Source organism: Jaculus jaculus, chromosome 16, assembly GCF_020740685.1.
Source record: "Jaculus jaculus isolate mJacJac1 chromosome 16, mJacJac1.mat.Y.cur, whole genome shotgun sequence".
NCBI classification, from domain to species: Eukaryota; Metazoa; Chordata; class Mammalia; order Rodentia; family Dipodidae; genus Jaculus; species Jaculus jaculus.
Window position 1 is genome coordinate 60113487 of NC_059117.1, and position 21455 is coordinate 60134941.

The 21455-nt window shown below is 39.4% G+C and overlaps 1 pseudogene; it reads right to left on the minus strand.

Moving 5' to 3' along the window:
* LOC123455289 overlaps positions 1-21455 on the minus strand; it is a 163864-nt pseudogene that overhangs the window by 129676 nt on the left and 12733 nt on the right.

The window sequence follows — 21455 nt, forward strand, 5'->3', positions numbered from 1 at the left end:
CTCCTCTCTCTAGCAACTGTTAACTGCTTTCATGAACATGGGGAGGGGCCTGGTGAATCTTGGAAGTTTCACGAGCTTCCTTCCCTAGCTCTCTAGGAGGCAATGTTCAATTCAGAAGGCAGAGAACAGCTGCTCTGTGTAGTTGTGTACTCTTAGTTTGCAAAGGGCAGTAGTTTGCCATGTCAGAACGGAGAAAGCACAAGCCTGAATGAACTGTGCTTTGCCATTTATATTGGGGAATTTAACCTAGAAGACCCCCAAAAAGTAAGCTAGATGATGAAATACTTATGCATGTACACACACACACACACTACAATGCTTCTGCTACAGGGAAAGGGTAAGCAGAGGCCGCACAGGGCCTCTTCTTTAGCACATTGGTGTTGGTCATCCTGGGCTGGATCTTGTGTTTACCACAGTCCTTTACATTTTCTCCAGTTAACCCATAACCACAGCTATTCTGTACAATACTCATGGGAGAGGAATGGGAGGTTTAGCATGGCTCGGTGACTTGCCAGGATCATTTAATTGAACGACCTCTTCAGCTGCGTGTCCTGTCCATTGACCTGGAAGGCCCATGGGGTGATCCTTGCTATTCCAGCCTGGCCTCATCTAACTCAGGGAGCACTGGAAGAATGTAGTGGGTACTAAATGAGCTCAATTAAGTATCGGAGGGAGCTTGTTCATCTGGTGGCTAGTGGATGGAGTTGTATTTGCATCCTTCTGGAAGAAAGGGCCCATGCATACCACATTCTAGAAGTCTGCGAGCCTGGAGCTGTTGGACTGAAGCTGGGTGTAGCAGCAGCAGCTCAGCTCCCTCCTACGGATGTATTGAGCAGACTTGAACAAGCTCATTTTCATGGAGGCAGAGAAGACTGAGTCCGCATTTAACATTGAGCTCTTGGTCACCTGTTGCACTTACTAACCCTGAAAGAACTTTTCCAGGCCTCTGATCTGACCTTGTCTTTAATATGGAGATGGCCTTGGTTCTTGTGAAGTCAGATGTGAAGTGTCTGGTACAATGGCTGGGGCACTGTTCATGTTTAAGAAACAGTCCTCTTGTTGCTATGGTAGTGGCAATATGTGAAACCATACATGAACCAAAATTGAGTAAAGAACACTGATGGAAAAAGTGTGGACTAGAATTACAAAAACGGAAACTAATCTGTGCTCGAAGCTAAGAAAGGTAGACTGGCTGGGTGTGGTGGCACTCAGAAAGCCTAGTAGGCAGCCTGGGCAAGAGCAAGACGCTACGCTGTAAGAAAAATAAAACAAACAAACAAAAAAAAAGGTCGATTTCAGATGATGCCAGAATAACTCCTGTAAGAGGTATAGGAATTGGGCTGGAGACATGGCTTAGCAGTTAAGGCGCTTGCCTGCAAAGCTTAAGAACCCAGGTTTGATTCTGCAGGTCAAACATGAGCCAGATGAACATTGTGGTGCATGCACCTGGAGTCTGTTTGCAGTGGCAAGAGGTCATGGCATGTCCATTCTCTCTCTCTCTGTCTCTCTCCATCTGTATCTAATAAATAAATCAATAACAATAAAAAAAAACATTAAAATATTTTTAAAAAAGAGTTGTAAGAGTTGCTGTTTTACAGATAAACACCAGTGTCCCTGTTCCTATCTTCAAACTAAGTATCAGCACATAGAAAGCTCTCCTAAGGCTTTAGAAATGAGGCAGGTACAGAGTACAAGGATGCAAGGATGTTAGTTGATGGCCCCATCATTTTTATCTTTACTTCCCTGGTCGCCCTATATTCTTCTCTTTGTGGATCAACTTCTCTGCCTCCTTCTTATAAAGATATTTAATGTTCATACCATATATTAATGCAACACTCAATTTTGGTTAGAGAAGCTACTCTTTTCAGATGTCACTGGGATGATTCCAAAGGCACCATAATGCTGAGAAGTGACATAGGAGTGCTCAGCACTGAAATATCTGCATCACACCTTGTAAGGCTCAGGGTCCATTGCAGAAGAGGTGGCAGAAAGAATGTAAGAGCCAAAGGAAGGGCAGGACTCCTTACAATGCACTCTTCCAGACACAAAATGGCCTGGATATCCATGATCTCACAATGCCTAGCACTACCTCCACAAGACCCTCAAAATAGGAGGAAAAGATGATTACATCAAAATTAGAGAGAGACTAATGGAGAGAGGGAGGGGATAGTGGAATGTGAAGGCGAATGAGGGGGACAGGAGGGAAATATCACGGTTTACTATTTGGAAGTATGGATGCTGTCAATCAAAAATAAAAATGTATACTTGGTGTTTTCTGCTGGGCCCACAGGGGCCGTACAGGCCACCTTCTGACTTATCAATTCTGTCTTATTCATCCTTGTAAAGATCCTTTTCTTGTGCTAGGCAACATTCATGAATTCCAAAGTAGAATGTCATTATCTTTAGGGATATAATTCAGCTCTCCACAAATGTTGATTTTTGTGTAAAGAAAAAAGATTGGAAGGAAGCTTTTCAAAATATTAATATTAACTAATAACTAGAGACTCTAGATGGTAAGATTTAGGTTCTTTTTTATTTTGAGAACTTTTTTCCCACCTGCTCTGTGCTATGAAAGTAACTATTCTGCAGTCCATGGAGTAGCCTAGGACCATTGCTCTATGAGGACAAGCATCAAAGAACCAGTCACATACTGCCTCATGTCTCCCTAGAGCCTATGTTCTGGTTCTACATGAATAAGGCCCTCAACAAGCATGAGGTGCAGCGCTTCTACTCCCTGCACCACATCTTGGGCCTCTTGGGCAGTGGCCGGGCCTGGCTGCACAGCACCCTCAACAAACACTCCAGGGAGCACCACCTGTACATGCTCCTGGCTAATGGTGACGGGCTTTAACCTGTCAAACCACAAGGGGCAAGTGGGTTGTCCTCCTGCAGCCCAAATCCATTCAGCTGTGCTCTGGGAAGATGTGATGGAAGAATATATGCAAGAATGACTACAAAGAGAACTGAGAAGACGGCCCAATGAGGAAGCTGTTGTTGCGCAAGCATGAGGATCCATGATCAGATACTCGGAACCCAGAAAAATGCTGGCTGTAAAGCCAGGCATGGTGGCACACGCCTTTAATCCCAGCACTTGGGAGGCAGAGGTAGGAGGACTGTCATGAGTTCAAGGCCACCCTGAAACTCCACAGTGAATTCCAGGTTAGCCAGGGCTAGAGTGAGACTCTACCTCGAAAAACCAAAAAAAAAAAAAAAAAAAAAAAATTGCTGGCGGTGGCCGGGCGTGGTGGCGCACTCCTTTAATCCCAGCACTCAGGAGGCAGAGGTAGGAGGATCACCACCAGTTCCAGGCCACCCTAAGGCTACATAGTGAATTCCAGGTCAGCCTGAGCTAGAGAGAGACCCTACCTTGGCTAACAAACAAACAAACAAACAAACAACAACAACAAAAAAAAAAAAAAAAAAAACAGAAAAAAGCTGGCTGTTATGATGTACACCAGTAATCCCATTGTTGGGGAGGCAGAGACTGAGAATTCCTGGAGCTTATGGCTAGATAACTGAATGAAGCAGTGAGGTCTAGGTCCAGTTAGATACCCTGTCTCCAAAAAACAAAAATGAAAAAGTGATAAATGAAGACAACAGATGTCATACTCTGACCCCCACATGCATGTGCATACCCACAGATAGGTGCCCACATGAGCACATACATATATTCCTGCATACCACAAACGCAAAGATATGCCTGCTGGCTTTGCATGACACTGCACATGAGCAAGTTCCCGCATCAGCACACTCTATGAGGGTTTGGGCATAGACACAGCTGTTATCTTAGGGTGCAGGCTGGGCTTCTCATGAATCTTTCATTTAATCAATCATAAGTGGACTAAAAAAATTGGAATATTTGGATTTTGGAAACAGAGTCTCATGTAGTCCATGCTGACCTTGAACTCCTGATTCTTCTGCATCCCTCCTAAGTACTGGGATTACAGGAATGCTCCAACAGCACACGTGATCTCACTTGCAGCCAAGGTTGGTCTTGAACTCCTGGCAATCTTACTGCCTCAGTCTCCCAAGGCTTAAAATTAAAACTAAAAGGAATTAAAAACCTGCACAACCAGGTCAGTTTGGTTCAAAATGGAAGATTTTTTCATGCATCCATCCATGCATGCATGTGTATTGCTGTGCCTTAATGTCCAGTAAGTCCTTGTCACTCTGACATGCAAGGTCTAGAGAGCAAGGATGGCTGTCACTAATGGTACCTGTGTGTTTCTCAGGCCTGAGGTAGGAGCCTGAGGATGTCAGCACCTCCCAAGGACTCCACAGCCGTACTTAACAAGAACATACTAAAGATTCTTAGAATGAAGCTTTGTTAGAACAACTCATAAAAATAAAATGAGAATAAAAATAAGGAGAGAAGACAAAGGCATGAAGAATCAGAAAACACCAAAAGCCATAAGTCACACCAAATTACAGCTTATTTAAGAATGGTAAAGCCAATTATCAATCAAATCTATCACATAACATGTCCTGGCATGGAAGGTACAATTAGCACTTCCAATAAATCCTATATATCAGGTTGGGGCACTTATTTGCCCCATTTAAGTAGGCCATTACCTTCTGGGTAAACATAGGAGTTCTAAATGCTAAGTTCCCAGCTGATAAGAGATTTGGGAATTAACACCTCCTGGAAGCAGTGTATTGTTGGGGGTGGGTTTATGGGTGTTATAGTCAGCTCCCCCTTGCTAGTGTTTGGCATACTCTCCTGTTCCTGATGTTCACCTTATGTTGGCCAGAGGGTGATATCCATTCTCTCTACTCATGCCACCATTTGCCCCTGGCAACATGGACCTTCCCCTAGAGGCTGTAAGAAAAAAATAAACCCTTTTTTCCTAAAAGCTGCTATTGCCAGGTGACTTTCCCAGCAATATGCACCTGAATGTGACACTTCGTAAGCTCAAAATGGCAGGGACTGGCTCAAAGCTGATGTTCTGTCTGTATCCAGATGATAACCTCTGAACGGCAACCAGCAACAGCACACAATTCCCCTGCTAAGCCTCCTTGCATAGGTGGGTCTATGTTTATGGCTGACGTTCAGAAGGACCATTCCTGCCCAGACCACTGCCGCCACCCCCTTTATTACATCTTTATTAAAGGTAGGAGAGAACAGGAATATTTGGAACTTGGGATTCATCAATTCTGTGGGACATCCCCTGAACCCCAAAATCCTGTTTCAGTAAAAAATGTGAGGGTCAGGTGGTGAACTACCTCTCCACCACAGACTAAGAAGCTGCTGCTTACTCTTGCTGCACATGTGCATATGGCCCCGGACAAACCACAGCATCAGCAAGCCAACCAGAGGTGGGGACCCAGGAGCCGAGGCCTAACACTGCAGCAGGGAAAGCAGGAGCCAGGGAACAAGGAACTGGGAAACCAGGATCCCAGGCCTACTCCTGCCATGTGTGTAGGGTCCTATTGATATACGTGCAAGGTCCCCCCTGCCCCACACCAGTATCAGGAAGAAGCTGAGTTGGAGAAAAAAAAAATAGCTCAAGTTTTATGTACACAGACAGGAAATAAAGTAGGATGAGCCCTCATTCGCAGCTTACTAATACCATGGGTCATACAAAAATGAACACACATTTTCTGATGTAAAGTTAGCACTCTGATGACGACAGGCTTTCTAGAATGTCTTTTCTTCTTGTTTCTGGTAATATTTACTGAAAACTTACATATTTTCAGACAATAAACCATAACTACCTCTCTGCACACGTTACCCGTTATGGTACCAATCTCCATCATATCCCCTCCCCCTCAATTAGTCTTTTATGTTGATGTCATCACCTTTTCTTCCTTCTATGATGGTCTTGAATAGGTAGTGCCAGGCACTGTGAGGTCATGGATATCCACGCTAGTTTGTGTCTGGAAGAGTGCATTGTAGTGAGTCTGTTCCTTCCTTGAATTCTTACATTCTTTTTGGCACTATTTCCACAATGGACACTGAGCCTCGGAACGTGTGACAAAGATGTTTCAGTGATGACTATTCTTCTGCTACTTCTTCTAAGCAGTATGGTGCCTTCAGAGTCATCCCAGAGCTCACTGCCATCTGAAAAGAGAAGCTTCTCTAACCAAAAGTGAGAGTACCATTAATATATGGGTATGAACATTAATAGAAGTGCATATTGGGCAGTTTGATGAACATAATTTATGCAGTTAGCCAGACACCATCAGGTGTTAAAAGCTTATGACTCATGACCTGCTCATAGATATTCGGTATCAGACATGTATTCCCTCCAATGGAGTGGGCCTCCAGTCCAATTAAGAGAGCAGTTGGTTTGGTCACATAACGGACATGCCACTATTGCACCTGTTGTCTCACTTGGCCTGCTGGCCCCACTTATGTATGTAATGCCCATTGTTCTTTATTTCCACTGATGAATTCGCTCTCTCCCATACAGCTGCATGCAGCTAAGCTTTTTCTAGATTTTGGTCAACACTGAAAGTTTTCTAGTCACAATCTATGGCATCTGAATGCACCATTGTCCAAAAAAGTAGATTTCCATATTGCTTATTCATACCCTCTAAGATTTTAATTAGCTTTCCCCCAACATTTCCTTTACTCAGTTTCTTCCATTGGTGTCAGCTATGCTCAGCTATGCCTTAGCAACACTAGTAATTTATTCATCTGCTTAAATATATAGAATTCCCCCCCCCCAAGCTGTCCCCTGTCCTCCCTCCTTAATAGCTCCTTTCTAGCTTTCAGGCCTCTACAACCAAGTTTTATTCTAAGTCACATACAAATACAAATATTTGTAGTAAGTATCCACATATGACAGAAAACATGTGGTACTTCACTTACTGAGCTTGGGTTTCTTTACTATGTATAATCTCTTCCATGTCCATGTATTTCTCTGCAAATGTCACAATTTTGATTTCTTTACAAATGACCAGAACTCCATTGGATAAATGTACCACATCCTCATTACCTACTCATCAGCTGAGGGACATCTAGGCTGGTTCCATTTCCTAGTTATTGTGAACAAAGTGGCAATAAACAAGGATGTTTATGTTTATTAAATGAGATACAAAGTCTGTCGTTAGTTGCAGTGTAAAAACTGTCTCATATGTCATGTTTTACAAATTTGAGTGAAAACCTTTCTTGCATTCCTCATAAATATAGGATTGCTGAATTTGGTGTTCTCTAATATTGGCTGAGGTGTTTCATTTGGTAGAATCATACCTTTATAGGACTTCTCTCGATTATGATTTCTCTGATGCATATGTGAATATGAATTACGGAATCACATTCATTAAATTCCATGAAATTCTAGCCTGGAGGAGCTTTGTGGTAAAGAACAGTATGTCTATGGTTATAAATTCTTCATAGACTCATTAATGTGATTACCAACATATATGAGCTCTTTGGTGCATTGTTGGATGTGAATTCTGGAGCAAACTTTTTCACATTCATATGGATTTTCACGTGTATGCATATTAAGTTATGACTTGGAAAAGAAAATTTTCCCACATCCATTACTTTCATATGGCTTCTCTCTTGTATGAGTTCTCTGATGCCTAGTGAGTCTTGACTTGAACATAAAAGTTTTATCACATTCAGTACATTTATATGGCTTCTCCCCTGTATGACTTCTCTGATGTTTATTAAGATCTGATTTATCACGGAAAAATTTCCCACATTGATTACATTGATATGGCTTCTCGCCTGTATGTATTCTCTGGTGCACAATAAACTGTGACAGGAAGCTAAAAGCCTTCCCACATTGATCACATTCATATGGTTTCTCACCTGTGTGTATTCTCTCGTGCACAGTGACATATGACTTGGAGATGAAACCTTTCCCACATTGATTACATTTATATGGCCTCAGACCTGTATGAGTTTTCTGATGCCTATTGAGCTGTGACTTAGAGATGAAAGTCTTCTCACATGTGTCACATTCATATGACTTCTCACCTATATGAATTCTCTCATGCCTAGTGAGACGTGACTTGAAGATGAAGGCTTTGCCACATTCATTACATTTATATGGCCTCTCACGTGTATCAGTTCTGTGGTGCACAATTAGCTGTGACTTAGAGATAAAAGCCTTTCCACATCCACTACATTCATATGGCTTCTCACCTTTATGAGTTTTCGGGTACATAGTAAGCTTTGACTTTATGATTAAAGCTTGCCCACATCTATTACATTCATATGTCTTCTTCCTTGCATGAATTCTCTGATGTGTATTAAGATGTGATTTGGTAAGAAAAGTTCTCCCACAATCCTTACATTCATAGGGCTTATCTGTATGAATTTTCTGGTGCCTAATAAGATTTGACTTGCGTAGGAAATTTTTCCCACATTCATGACATGCATATGGCTTCTCCCCTGTATGGATTCTTTGGTGACTACTGAGATGTGACTTGGATATGAAACTTTTCCCACATTCATTACATTCAGATGTCCCCTCACCTGTATGAGTTCTCTGATGAACAGTGAGTTGTGATTTGGAGAAGAAAGCTTTCCCACACTGCTTACATTCATATGGCTTCTCACCGGTGTGAGTTCTCTGGTGCGTAGTGAGCCGTGACTTGAAGATGAAGGCTTTCCCACATTCATTACATTCATATGGCGGCTTACCTGTATGTGTTCTCTGGTGCACACTGAGATTTGACTTCCACACAAAAGCTTTCCCACATTCAATACATTTATATGGCTTCTCTCCTGTATGGATTTTCTGATGTGTATTATGGTTGGATTTAACAAGGAAAGATTTCCCATGCTTATTGTATTTATATGGCTTCTTACTTATATCAGTGCTCTGAAACATAGTGAGTTTTGGCTTTTTGGAGAAAACATTCTCATATTCATTAAATTTATATGGCCTCTCAGCATTCTGGCATTGTATAAATTCATGAAGCTTTGTCCAAATGATTTTCTGTTGACTTTTTAATTCTGCTGTGAAAGAACAACAAAAAGACTTTCAACATTCCTAATGTTATATAAAGCACTTGATTTCTAACAGCTTTCTCATAGTTTGGCATGTACTGTATTTTAAGAAATGATAGCTCAGAACAGTTGAATTCATATGACTTTTCTCTTTTTACTTTTATTCAATAAATTTGGTAATATTATAGATCAATGCACCATTCAGATTACACTCAGTGGTGTGTTTCCTGACACAAGCCCTGCATTACAAATTTATATCTAAACTAATCAAAGGATTTCCTTTATGTAATACTAATTTTATTGGCAGTCATTTGTTAAAATATGTCCATGTGAAAATAATGTTCACAAAAATCTACAGTTGTATTTATTGTATAATTGATAATAATTTTCTCTCATTTTTCTGAAGGGAGCCATTCTAATTTCGGTGAGGATTATTAATTTTAAGTGTAATAACCTAAGTGTATGAGAAAGTTATCAGTTATTGCCATTTCCACTTACCTGGCTAAGTGATTGCACTTCAATTCTCCATGTACTAAATCAACACTTTATTGTTGTTTGGTTTATTTGTCAAGATTAAAGCAATATTATGCTCACAATGACATAGAACATGTTTTTGGTGTTTTGCTATGTTGTGTTTTTATTCCCTCCAATACTCTTTAGTGCTCATGTGTGTGTGTTTAAATATGTATTACAAAATGCATGTCTGATACTAAGAGGACAAGTTGGGTGTCAGTCCCTCCCTTATATGAAATGGTCACCTGTGGTATGCCATGATATTAGGCCTGTGAATTTTGGGGGATATTTAAATATCTAGTAGAATCTGGGAAACATCACTTAGGTTAGCATGCATAAGCAACAGGCACAATTTCCTCACTGAGTAATCTCCAAAGAACAATGATTTCCTTACTGCCTGAGGACAGGACTTTTCTACAATTTTATCACTATTGGCATCTAATGATAATAGATGTTAATTCTAGTCTTCAATTAATGTTATTCTGGAAAAAGGAAAAGAAAAATAGTGCATGAGAGTGACAAAGTAAGTACAATCCACACTAGAAAAAAATAGCAAAAATAGTTATTAAAAATGAGTAATTAGAATAAAATTTAGGAGATGGAGAGATGGTGCAGGGGTTAAAGACACTTATGTATGTGCAAAGCATGATGGCTCACATTTAATTATCTACTACTCAATACACCCAAATGCACAAAGTGGCTCATGTGTATGGAGATTATTTGCAGTAGCAGGAGGTCTTGGTTTGTCCCTTCTCTCTCTCTCTCTCTCCCTCTCTCCTGCTCCCTTTTATTTTGCTTGCAAATGATGAAAGATAAAAACATTAAAATTCAAACATGAAAGATGTCACAATATGAAATAAAGTGAAAACAAAATAGGAAAAATACTTGAAATATTACTAATAGTAATAATAATAAATAAATTGGAGAAACACAATATCCTTGCTCCATAACACTAGAATCTCTTAAAGGTGGCAGAAATTATGGTGTTTTAGATTATATAATTAATGTCTCTCATTTTTATATTTGGTGGTGAAAGCTGATGTGTGGGCCTATAAACAATGTCAATGGCAAGGCTTCATTCAAATACAAAATGGTGTTACATGTAAAATACCACTGGTGACCTCAATGACCTTTGAAGTTGATAAACCAAGTAAACTCCTAATCATTACAAAGCCCCACATTTGCTGGGCACGTGGATGTGTTTAATCTTGGCATCTAGGAGGCAGTGGTAGAGTTATGGTTGGAGTCTAGCCTGGAAATTTAGAGTGAATTCCAGATCTACCTGTAGTAGAGTGAAACCCTACCTTGGAAAAAATGTATCACATTTGTAACACATCTGAGAAAAAGTCAGACAGTGAAAAATTAGAAGAAACAATGACTGTCTTACCTCAATTCCCACCATTAAGTACCCAATCAAGAATCATCCACATGTGATAAGAGGAAAGATCCACACATATAATTGACCTGGACTCATAATTTTCAGATCCCCATTATAGGTAAATATGTGAATCTGTAATGACTGTCTAGAGGACAAGCAGTCTGCTCACTATAGACTTAATATTTCCTTTCTTCATGATCATCCACAGGCAATGTGGTTGATTCTTCACCATATAGTTTGAGACCAACAAACTCTCTAAACCTTGGTGACCCCAAAAGCCAAACTTGCTCAGTGATTCTAAATTTAACTCTGTTAAGAGTCCACTGCTCCTACTTGTGTCTATATGGGGAAATTTATCTAATCTCTTATCTTACGATCTCTGATGCTCACTTTTCTTTTTTGGCAAATTTTACTGTTGACGATAACTATGTAAAATGCTCTTATGGGTACTGATTTCTCACCTTGTATCAGCATTATGAGCACAACCACACTGTTATACTTAAATAAACACTTTCCTTCTTTAAGGTGTTTAAGGTGATTTAATCACAGCAGTGAGAAATAAACTAATTATATTTAAAAACACAAAATATGAACAAGGGAGAATTTAGGTCAAATGTGAACACATAATATTTGTCATGGCAACATCTAGAAGGTATTAAATCTGAATGCCTAAGAAAATGTTCTCCAGTGTCAGAAATGGGGTGATGGGTAGACATGGAGAAAGATTTTTGGAAAGTGCTCAAAATATATTACTATATCACAGTGATAATAAGCTTTAAAATTTGGGGAGACAAGTTTGTGAATATCACTTCACATGACCAATCCCAATGAGTTTGTATCTCATGGACCTCCTTTTCCCAGTATGTGATCACTTGCCTGGAAGTCTCTGATTTGAGTTTTCTTCTACACTCCATGGTGCAAATCCATGCTCCAACTTAAAAATCAAAACTGGTTTGGTCCTACAGTTCCCTAAAAACGGGAAATAATATAGAAATTATGAAAATATGTTAAAGAATGTGGAATCATGAGAGATAATGCCTTCATTTCAAGAGCTGTCCTCTACTAGGTGAACTGTAAAGTTTCCTTACTGGGCGTATACTCATGGTGTTCACTACCTGAATACTACTCTCAAGTGGTATTAAGTACCATGATATATAAATCAATGATTTTTTTTTAAATTTATTTATTTGAGAGCGACAGACACAGAGAGAAAGACAGATAGAGGGAGAGAGAGAGAATGGGCGCGCCAGGGCTTCCAGCCTCTGCAAACGAACTCCAGACGCGTGCGCCCCCTTGTGCATCTGGCTAACGTGGGACCTGAGGAACCGAGCCTCGAACCGAGGTCCTTAGGCTTCACAGGCAAGCGCTTAACCGCTAAGCCATCTCTCCAGCCCGATTTTTTTTTTTTTTATTATAGAAGGTCTCACTCTACAGAAGCTGACTTGAATCGGACCCTGTAACTCCAGGCTTTCCTCAAACTAATGATAACTATTGTACCTCTGCCTCCTGAGTGCTGGGCGTATACCACAATATCCAACTAAAAACAGTGATTACAAGGAAAGCATCCCTTCCTTGACCCTGGCCTGGTGTCAATCATACCACACTGGTTGCCCTGGAAAGTGGAGCAATGGCAGAACAAAACAGCTAGCTCTCAAGTTGCCATTGCCCCAAATGGAGCCTTACAATTGGCCAGTCCAGGCACAGATGAAGTACATGAACTACGGACATTAACCATAACAAATTCAGGCAATACTCAGCAAGGTGCAATTCTTCAGCATGCACAGACCTCTGACGGGCAGCAAATACTTGTGCCTAGCAACTAGGTGGTTGTGCAACCTGCATCAGGAGATATGCAGACATAGAAGATCTGTACCATACCCTAGGGTACTTCGCTGCCACAAACTGTAGTGATGATATCTCCCTCTTACATTTGTTAAGTCTCAGACAACTAAGACAATGACCCCCAGTTGTTAAGAGAAATAAGGTTGATGAAAAACAGAGTAGCCACATGAGAATTTTGAAGAAAAAAGAAATAATATGTCAAATGCCTGGAAAATTGAGTTGCAGTCCTGGAAAATAAAAACAAAACTCGTACAGAAGAGTGAAAAATTATGAAGGATCTTTATTCTCATAAAAGTGTTTGATTTTTTTAAAAAAGAAAGTATTTTTGTGGACTGCCTCGAAACTTACATGATTTATTTTTGTGAAGTTTTATAAGTAAAAAGGTCAAAAGTGTAGTTAATATTTTTGTTGTTGTTGTTGTTTTGAGGTAGGGTCTCACACAAGCCCAGGCTGACCTGGAATTCACTAAAGAGTCTCAGGGTGGCCTTGAACTCACAGTGAACTCACAGAGGCAGAGGTAGGAGGATCACAGTGAGTTCAAGGCCACCCTGAGGCTACACTGTGAGTTCCAGGTCAGCCTATGCTACAGTGAGACCCCACCTCAAAAGAATAAAATAAATAAATAAATAAATAAATAAAATTAAATTAAAAAAGAATGAGCTAGAAATTTGTTGGGGAAGATTTCTATTAAAGAAATGAATTTAGAGACTTCAGGATAAGATGGCGGCATAGATACCACACCAAAGCAGCCTGGGGGAAAAAGCAAAAAAAAAAAAAAAAAAAAAAACCCAGCAAAACACACACTTTTACTAAAGAGTGAGGTGTATACACAACTGAAATGACAGTAAAGAAGTAGGAGAGATCCAGAGCATCCAGAGCCCACACAGGCTGGCAGAAGTGACTCCAGCAGGTTCGTGGGACCGTGGCGGCCCTCTCCCACTGCCAGTGCCCAGCTCCAGCAAAGACAGCAGCGGTACTGGGACCCAGCCATGCCTACATGTACAAACAGCAGGACCCAAGCATAACTGAGACCAAAATCATCCCAAAAGGTAACTGCAATTACACCAGGTCAGTACCTGCCTACTAAACCTGGTATATAGGCCTAAACAAGAAGTGCTAATTGCACCTTCCATATCAGAATAAATTCTATCTTAAATCCGATGGATAGTCAGATTTGCCATTAGTAAATAAACTGTATTTTGGGCTTGTTATTTGTTGCCTCTTGATTTATAGTGGCTTTGTTTCCTCTTCTATTATACATTAGGGAAGGGTCTCACCTGTTCACAAGCTGACTTGGAACCCTCTACAGACCAGAATATTAACCTCCTTGTTGTCAGGATTAAGGGAGTGGGTGAGGCACCACACAGCCTAAGGGACAGACAGAGGATCTGCTTGTCATAATACGTACTCTTGGATAAATATTCTGTGACATTTTTCATTGAAAGTGCATATTGTTTACTTTAGTTTTAGAAACTATCTGTATTTAGTTGCACTCAGCCTACTTGAATACTCTCATAATAGGCAAACCCAATACCTACAGTCACACTTGTAGATACTCTGAGTCTAAAGAGCCCCACCTAACGCCTTAAGCTCCTACCCTGAAGATATATAACATCAGATTGATTGATACATCTAATAATAAACAGCTAGCTAAAAAATCCAATCATTAAATAATCCAGGATGCAAAAATATATACATTATAACACAAGAAACACCAAAAATCAAGACAATATAAATCCACCAAAAATTATTAAACTGTTGGAAATGACCTCCAGTGAGAACAAGTTAGAGGAAATGCCTGAGAAAGATTTGAAAAGAATGATTATAAATATGTTCAAAAAAAATCAAACGAAGCAAGGAAGACACAGAATGTCAATTTAATGAAATAAAGAGGTCAATACTAGACATAAATAAGGAAATAGAAATATTAAAGAAAAAACAGTTAGAATTACTAGCAATAAAAAACACATATAATGAAATAAAAGCTTTAGAAAATCTCACCAGTAGAATGGATGAAGGAGAGGACAGAAATTTTAAGGTAGAAGGCCAGGTGGCAGATCTAATACATTCCAATAAAGAGACAAACTAATAGAAAAGTATGAGTAGGAATTTCAAGATACTCGGGACACTATAAAAAGATCAAACATAAGAATTCAGGGCAACAAAAAAAAAAAAAAAAAAAAAAGAATTCAGGGCATAGTAGAAGGAGAAGAATTTTACTCCAAAGGCATAGCAGGAGTCTTAAACAAAATCACGGAAGAAAACTTCCCCCAAATTGGGAAAGAGGTGCCAATGCAGACACAGGAATCCTTTAGAACACCAGCCAGACAAAACCTGGAAAGAACCTCTCCTCGCCATATTATAATCAAACTACCAAACACACAAAGCAGATAAAAAATATTGAAAGCAGTTAGAGAGAAAAATCAAATTACCTACAAAGGCAAGCCTATCAGGATTACAGCAGATTACTCAATACAAACTTGAAAAGCCAGAAGGGCTTGGAGTGATTGTATTCCAAGTTCTGAAAGATAACAACTGTCAACCAAGGTTACTTTATACTGCAAAGCTATTCATTCAAATACATTGAGAAATAAGGACATTCCATGACAAAAGCAAGTAGTATTTGAAGTATCTGAAGACAAAACAAGCACAACAGAAAATACTTGAAAGAATCCTCCATGCTGAAGAAAAAGAAAAACACACATATAAGGAACTGGGAAAACACAAACAATACTCAAATATAGTTAACACAAGAGAGCAAAGGAAAACCAGAAGAAGTACAAAAAAATGGGAAAAATGAATACACACCTTTCAATAATCTCTCTTAATAACAACGACGTCAATGCCCCAACCAAAAGCCATAGGTTTGCAGACTGGGTTAAAAAGCAGGATCCTTCAATTTGTTACCTGCAAGAAACCCACCTTTCTACAAAGGATGGACACTATCTTAGGTTAAAGATTGGAAAACAGTGTCTAAAGCAAATGTACCTAGAAAACAAGCAGGGGTTGCTATCCAAATATCTGACAAGGTAGACCTAAGTCCAACATTAGTTAGGAAAGATAAGGAAGGCCACTTTATATTGATTAAAGGCACATTCCATCAGGAAGACATTACGATCCTAAACATATATGCACATAACATAGGGGACCCCCAAATACATCAAACAAACACTATTAGAACTAAGGTCACAGATGACACCAAACACAGTGGTAGTGAGTTACGTCAACACCCCACTCCCATCAATTGACAGGTCATCCCAGGAAAAAATAAACAGAGAGGCATCTGGACTAAATGAGGTCATAGAAGGAATGGACCTAACAGATATATACAAAACATTTCATCCAAATGCTGCAGAATATACATTCTTTTCAGCAGCACATGGAATATTCTCTATAATAGACCATATATTAGGACACAAAGCAAATCATAACAAATACAGGAAAATTGAAATAATTCCTTGCATTCTATCTGACCACAATATAATGAAACTACAAATCAATAGCAAATTAGACATGAAAAAGGTAACATTACAACAGATGCCAGAGAAATTCAAAAAATCATAGCGACATACTACAAAAGTATATACTCCACAAAGTATGAAAATCTGAAAGAAATCAATGATTTCCTTGATTTATGTGATCTACCTAAATTAAATCAAGATGAGATTAATCACTTAAATGGACCTATAACAAGCATGTAAATCTAAGTAGTTATCAAAACTCTCCGAACTAAAAAAAGTTCTAGGCCCAGATGGATTCACTGATGAATTTTACCAAACCTTCAGGGACAAACAGACACCACTGCTTCTTAAGCCTTTCCATAAAATAGAAAAATGAATCCTACCAAACTCCTTCTATGAAGCCAGCACCACCTTATACCAAAACCAGGCAAAGAGAGAAAAAAAAAGAAAACTACAGACCAATCTCCCTCCTGAACATAGATGCAAAAGTTCTCAACAAAATATTAGCAAACAGAATACAAGAATATATCAGAAAGATCATTCACCCTGATCAAGTAGGCTTTATCCCAGGGATGCAGGGATGGTTCAATCTATGCAAATTGATAAATGTAATACATTATATAATGGACTGATGGACAAAAATCACATGAACATCTCATTAGACGCAGAGAAAGCATTTGACGAAATCCAACATCCCTTCATGATAAAAGTCCTATAGAGACTAGGAATAGAAGAAAGATATCTCAATATAATAAAGGCTATTTATGACAAGCCTACAGCCAAAATATTACTAAATGTGGAAAAACATGAAGCTTTTCTACTAAAATCAGGAACAAGACAAGGGTGTCCACTATCCCCACTTTTATTTAATATAGTATTGGAAGTTTTTGCCATAGCAATAAGGCAAGAGACACACATAAAAGGTATACAAATTGGACAGGAAGAGATCAAGTTATCATTATTTGCAGATGACATGATTCTATATAAAAAGGACCTTAAAGACTCTACCAGGAAACCATTACAGCTGATAAACACCTACAGCCATGGAGCAGGATACAAAATAAACACACAGAAATCAGAAGCCTTCCCATATGCTAAAACAAACACACCGAGGATGAAATCAGAGAATCACTTCAATTCACAACTGCATCGAAGGAAATAAAGTACCTTTGAATAAACCTAACCATTGAAGTTAAGAATCTTTACAATCAAAGCTATAAAACACTCAAGTGCGAAATTGAAGAGGACACTAGGATTGGGAAAACATCCCTTGTTCCTGGATTGGAAGAATCAATATTGTGAAAGTGGCAATCTTACCAAAAGCAATCTACATATTTAATGCAATCCCCATCAAAATTCCAATGACATTCTTCAAGGAAATAGAAAAAATAATCCAAAAATTCATTTGGAATCACAAAAAATCTCAAATATCTAAAATAATACTGAGGAACAAAAATAAGGCTGTTGGTATCACCATAACTGATTTTAACCTATACTACAGAGCCATAGTAACAAAAACAGCATGGGGCTGACACAAAAGCAGACATGTAGATCAATGGAACAGAATAGAGGACCCAGATGTAGTCCAAGTAGCTATAGCAACCTGATAGTCAATAAAAATGCAAAATAAAATAGCCAGGCGTGGTGGTCCACACCTTTAATCCAAGCACTTGGTAGGCAGAGGTAGGAGGATTGCCGTGAGTTTGAGACCACCCTGACACTCCATAGTGAATTCCATGTCAGCCTGGGCTAGAGTGAGACCCTACCTTGAAAAACCAAAAAAAAAAAAAAAAAAAAAAAAAAAGGCCAAAAATACTCATTGGAGAAAAGACAGCCTCTTCAGCAAATGGTGCTGGGAAAACTGGATATGTATCTGTAGAAAGATGAAAATAGATTATTCTCTCACTCCACGCACAAGAATTAAGTCCAAATGGATTATAGACCTTAACATCAGACCGGAAACTCTGAAAGTGCTAGAGGAAAAAGTAGGGGAAGCCCTTCAACATATTGGTCTTGGCAAAGACTTTCTGAATATAACCCCAATTGCTCAGGTGATAAAACCACAGATTAACCACTGGGACCTCATGAAATTATAAAGATTTTGTACTGCAAAGGACACTGTGAATAAGGCAAAGAGGAAACCTATATATTGGGAAAAAATCCTTGCCAGCTCTATATCAAACAGAGAATTAATATCTAGGATATACAAAGAACTCAAAAAGATAAATAATAAAAGTTAAACAAGCCAATTAAAAAAGGACGATAAGATTGCCATTCAGATATAACACATAACAATTAAAATTTAAATTAAATTTTAAAAAAAGGGCAATGGAGCTAAATAGAAAATTCTCAAAAGAAGAAATATGGATGGCGTACAAGCATCTAAAAAAATGTTCTGCATCCCTAGTCATCAGGGAAATGCAGATTAAAACTACATTGAGATTCCATCTCACTCCTGTCAGATTGGCTACCATCATGAAAACAAATGATCATAAATGTTGGCGGGGATGTGGAAAAAGAGGAACCCTTCTACACTGCTGGTGGGAATGCAATCTGGTTGAGCCATTGTGGAAATCAGTGTGGAGGTTACTAAGACAGCTAAAGACTGATCTACCATATCGTACAGATTAATCTCATTTCCTTAGAAGTACATCCTCAACCATGTTTATTGCCACTCAATTCAACATAGCTGGGAAATGGAACCAGCCTAGATGTCCCTGAACAGATGAATAGATGATGAAGATATGACACATTTATACAATGGAGTTCTACTCAGTGGTTAAAAAACTATGAAGTTGGGCTGGAGAGATGGCTTAGCGGTTAAGCGCTTGCCTGTGAAGCCTAAGGACCCCGGTTCGAGGCTCGGTTCCCCAGGTCCCACGTTAGCCAGATGCACAGGGGGGCGCAAGCGTCTGGAGTTCGTTTGCAGAGGCTGGAAGCCCTGGCGCGCCCATTCTCTCTCTCTCCCTCTATCTGTCTTTCTCTCTGTGTCTGTCTCTCTCAAATAAATAAATTTAAAAAAAAATCTTTAAAAAAAAAAAACTATGAAGTTATAAAATTTGCAGGAAAATGGATAGATTGGGAAAGGATTATACTAAGTGAGGTAACTCAGGCCCAGAAAGGCAAGCGACACATGTTCTCTCTCATATGTGCATCCTAGCTACAGATGATTGGGCTTCTGTGTGAGAAGGAAATAACTCAGTAGCAGAGGCCAGTAAGCTAAAAAAGATATATAAAGGGAAGAGAAAGGAAGGGAGGAGGGTAATTAATAGGTTGGCATTGCATACACGTAAGTAGAAGACTAGATTAACGGGGGTCAAAAGGCCCAAAGTAAGGTCAGGGGAAGAGACTGAGTAAACGAAACGTAGAGGGAGGGCTAATCAAAACATAAGAGGATATAAATAAATCATATGGAATCTTCCGGTTTTGGACAACAGACACTCAGGAGCCATAGATCGTTGCTAGAAAATTTTAGGTGCCAAGGATGGGATACCTTCCAGTGAGTTGTTCACCAGGGAGGTCCCTGATGCCCCAAAAACATAGGCCATTGCCAAGGCCCTTGGTTTCCCACCAGGAATAGAGGGTAAGACCCTAGTGCAGAAGACTCCACATTTTTGGGCTGCAAGGCCATTGAGAAATCCTGCTGAAACTGAGCTGATAACCTCCTCCACATAGGCCAGCTGACAGAAAGCTAGAAGAAGCCATTCTACATGCAGTTCAATAGCAGAAAGAGATAACACCAGTGAAGATACTCAACAGTGGACACTGCAAGTCGTATAATTGGCCAGCCAGGCCATATGAGCCAACCGGTGCAATAGTGGCATATCTATCATGGTGGAAACCAACCGCCCTCCAATTGGAGTGGAGGCCTGCTCCATGGGAGGGTTACAACCCTGATACTGAAAACTTAAAACAGGGGTAATCATGAGCCCTGGGTAATCATGAGCCCTAGGCGTGTAACGTCTGCTGATGTCTGGATAAATTTATATACTATACTTATCAAACTGTCCAGTAAGCACTTCACTTAATATTCATACCCTGATATTAATGCTACTCTCACTTTGGGTAGAGAATCTTCTCTTTTCAGATGACAGTGACCTTGGGAAGACTCAGAAGGTACCATGGTGATAGTAAGCAGAGACTGGAGTACTGAGTAATATCTCAATCACACCTTCAAAGGCTGAGGGTCTAATGTGGAATAGGTGGCAGAAAGAATGTAAGAGCCAAAGGAATCGTAGGACTCCTTACAACATGCTCCCTCCAGACATAAAATGGCCAGGACCTCACAGTGCCTGACACTACCTACACAAGACCATCATAATAGGAGAAAAAGATCATGACATCAAAATAAAAGAGAGACAGATTGAGATGGGGAGGGGATATGATGGAAAATGGAACTTCAAAGAGGAAAGTGGGGAGAGGGAGGATATTACCATGGGATATATTTTATAATCATGGAAGATGTCAATAAAAATTGAGAAAAAAAGAGTAATGCACAAAAGAGGCTTTACAGCTAAATTGATAAGGCATAGGGAAAAATTCATATTATAAAACAAAGAAAATTCTAGTAATTTCAAGAGGAAAACCCAAATGGACATATAAGAGAAGACCCATTATAGGAACTGGACAGTAAATTGGAAACTATACAAATACAACATCCAAACTACAGACCCAGTAAGCTCAATGAATACAGTTGCAAAATTCAGAATGATACAAATATAAAAATGTATATTCATTCCCACAATAAATGTATGACAATCACTTTACAAATTTCATTCTTCAGCAAACTCCTCAACAAATCATACTGCAATTAAAGGTCTTTACTGGCAAAATGTGCAGACACAATTTTGAGCCTCTCCAACACCCTTATAAAGATGGACACAAATGTTACATGCATACTTGATCCTCAATGTCTGCACTTTGCATGGTTTGCACATGTGTGCATGCATGTATACACACACACAAACTTGTAAATGCAAATAAAAAATATACTCTACAACCTGACAGGGAATTATAATGACACAAATAATGTCACATATAACAGAGGTTCTCTCAATTATTGTATGGGAAATACCTAAATTATTTCCTCTAAGATCTGAAAAAGAACAAGGATATACTCTTCTACCACTCCTCTGCAATACGCTATGGAAATCTTAGCAATGAAAATAATTTAATTGTGTAACACCTTTCCACTATGCACAAAGCTGTATATTCAAATGAAAAAAAACAAGGGGCTGGCTGTTGTGGTGCATGCCTTTAATCCTAGCGCTGGGGAGGCAGAGGTAGGAGGATAGCCGTGTGTGAGGCCACCCTGAGACTATATAGTGAATTTCAGGTCAGTCTGGGCCACAAT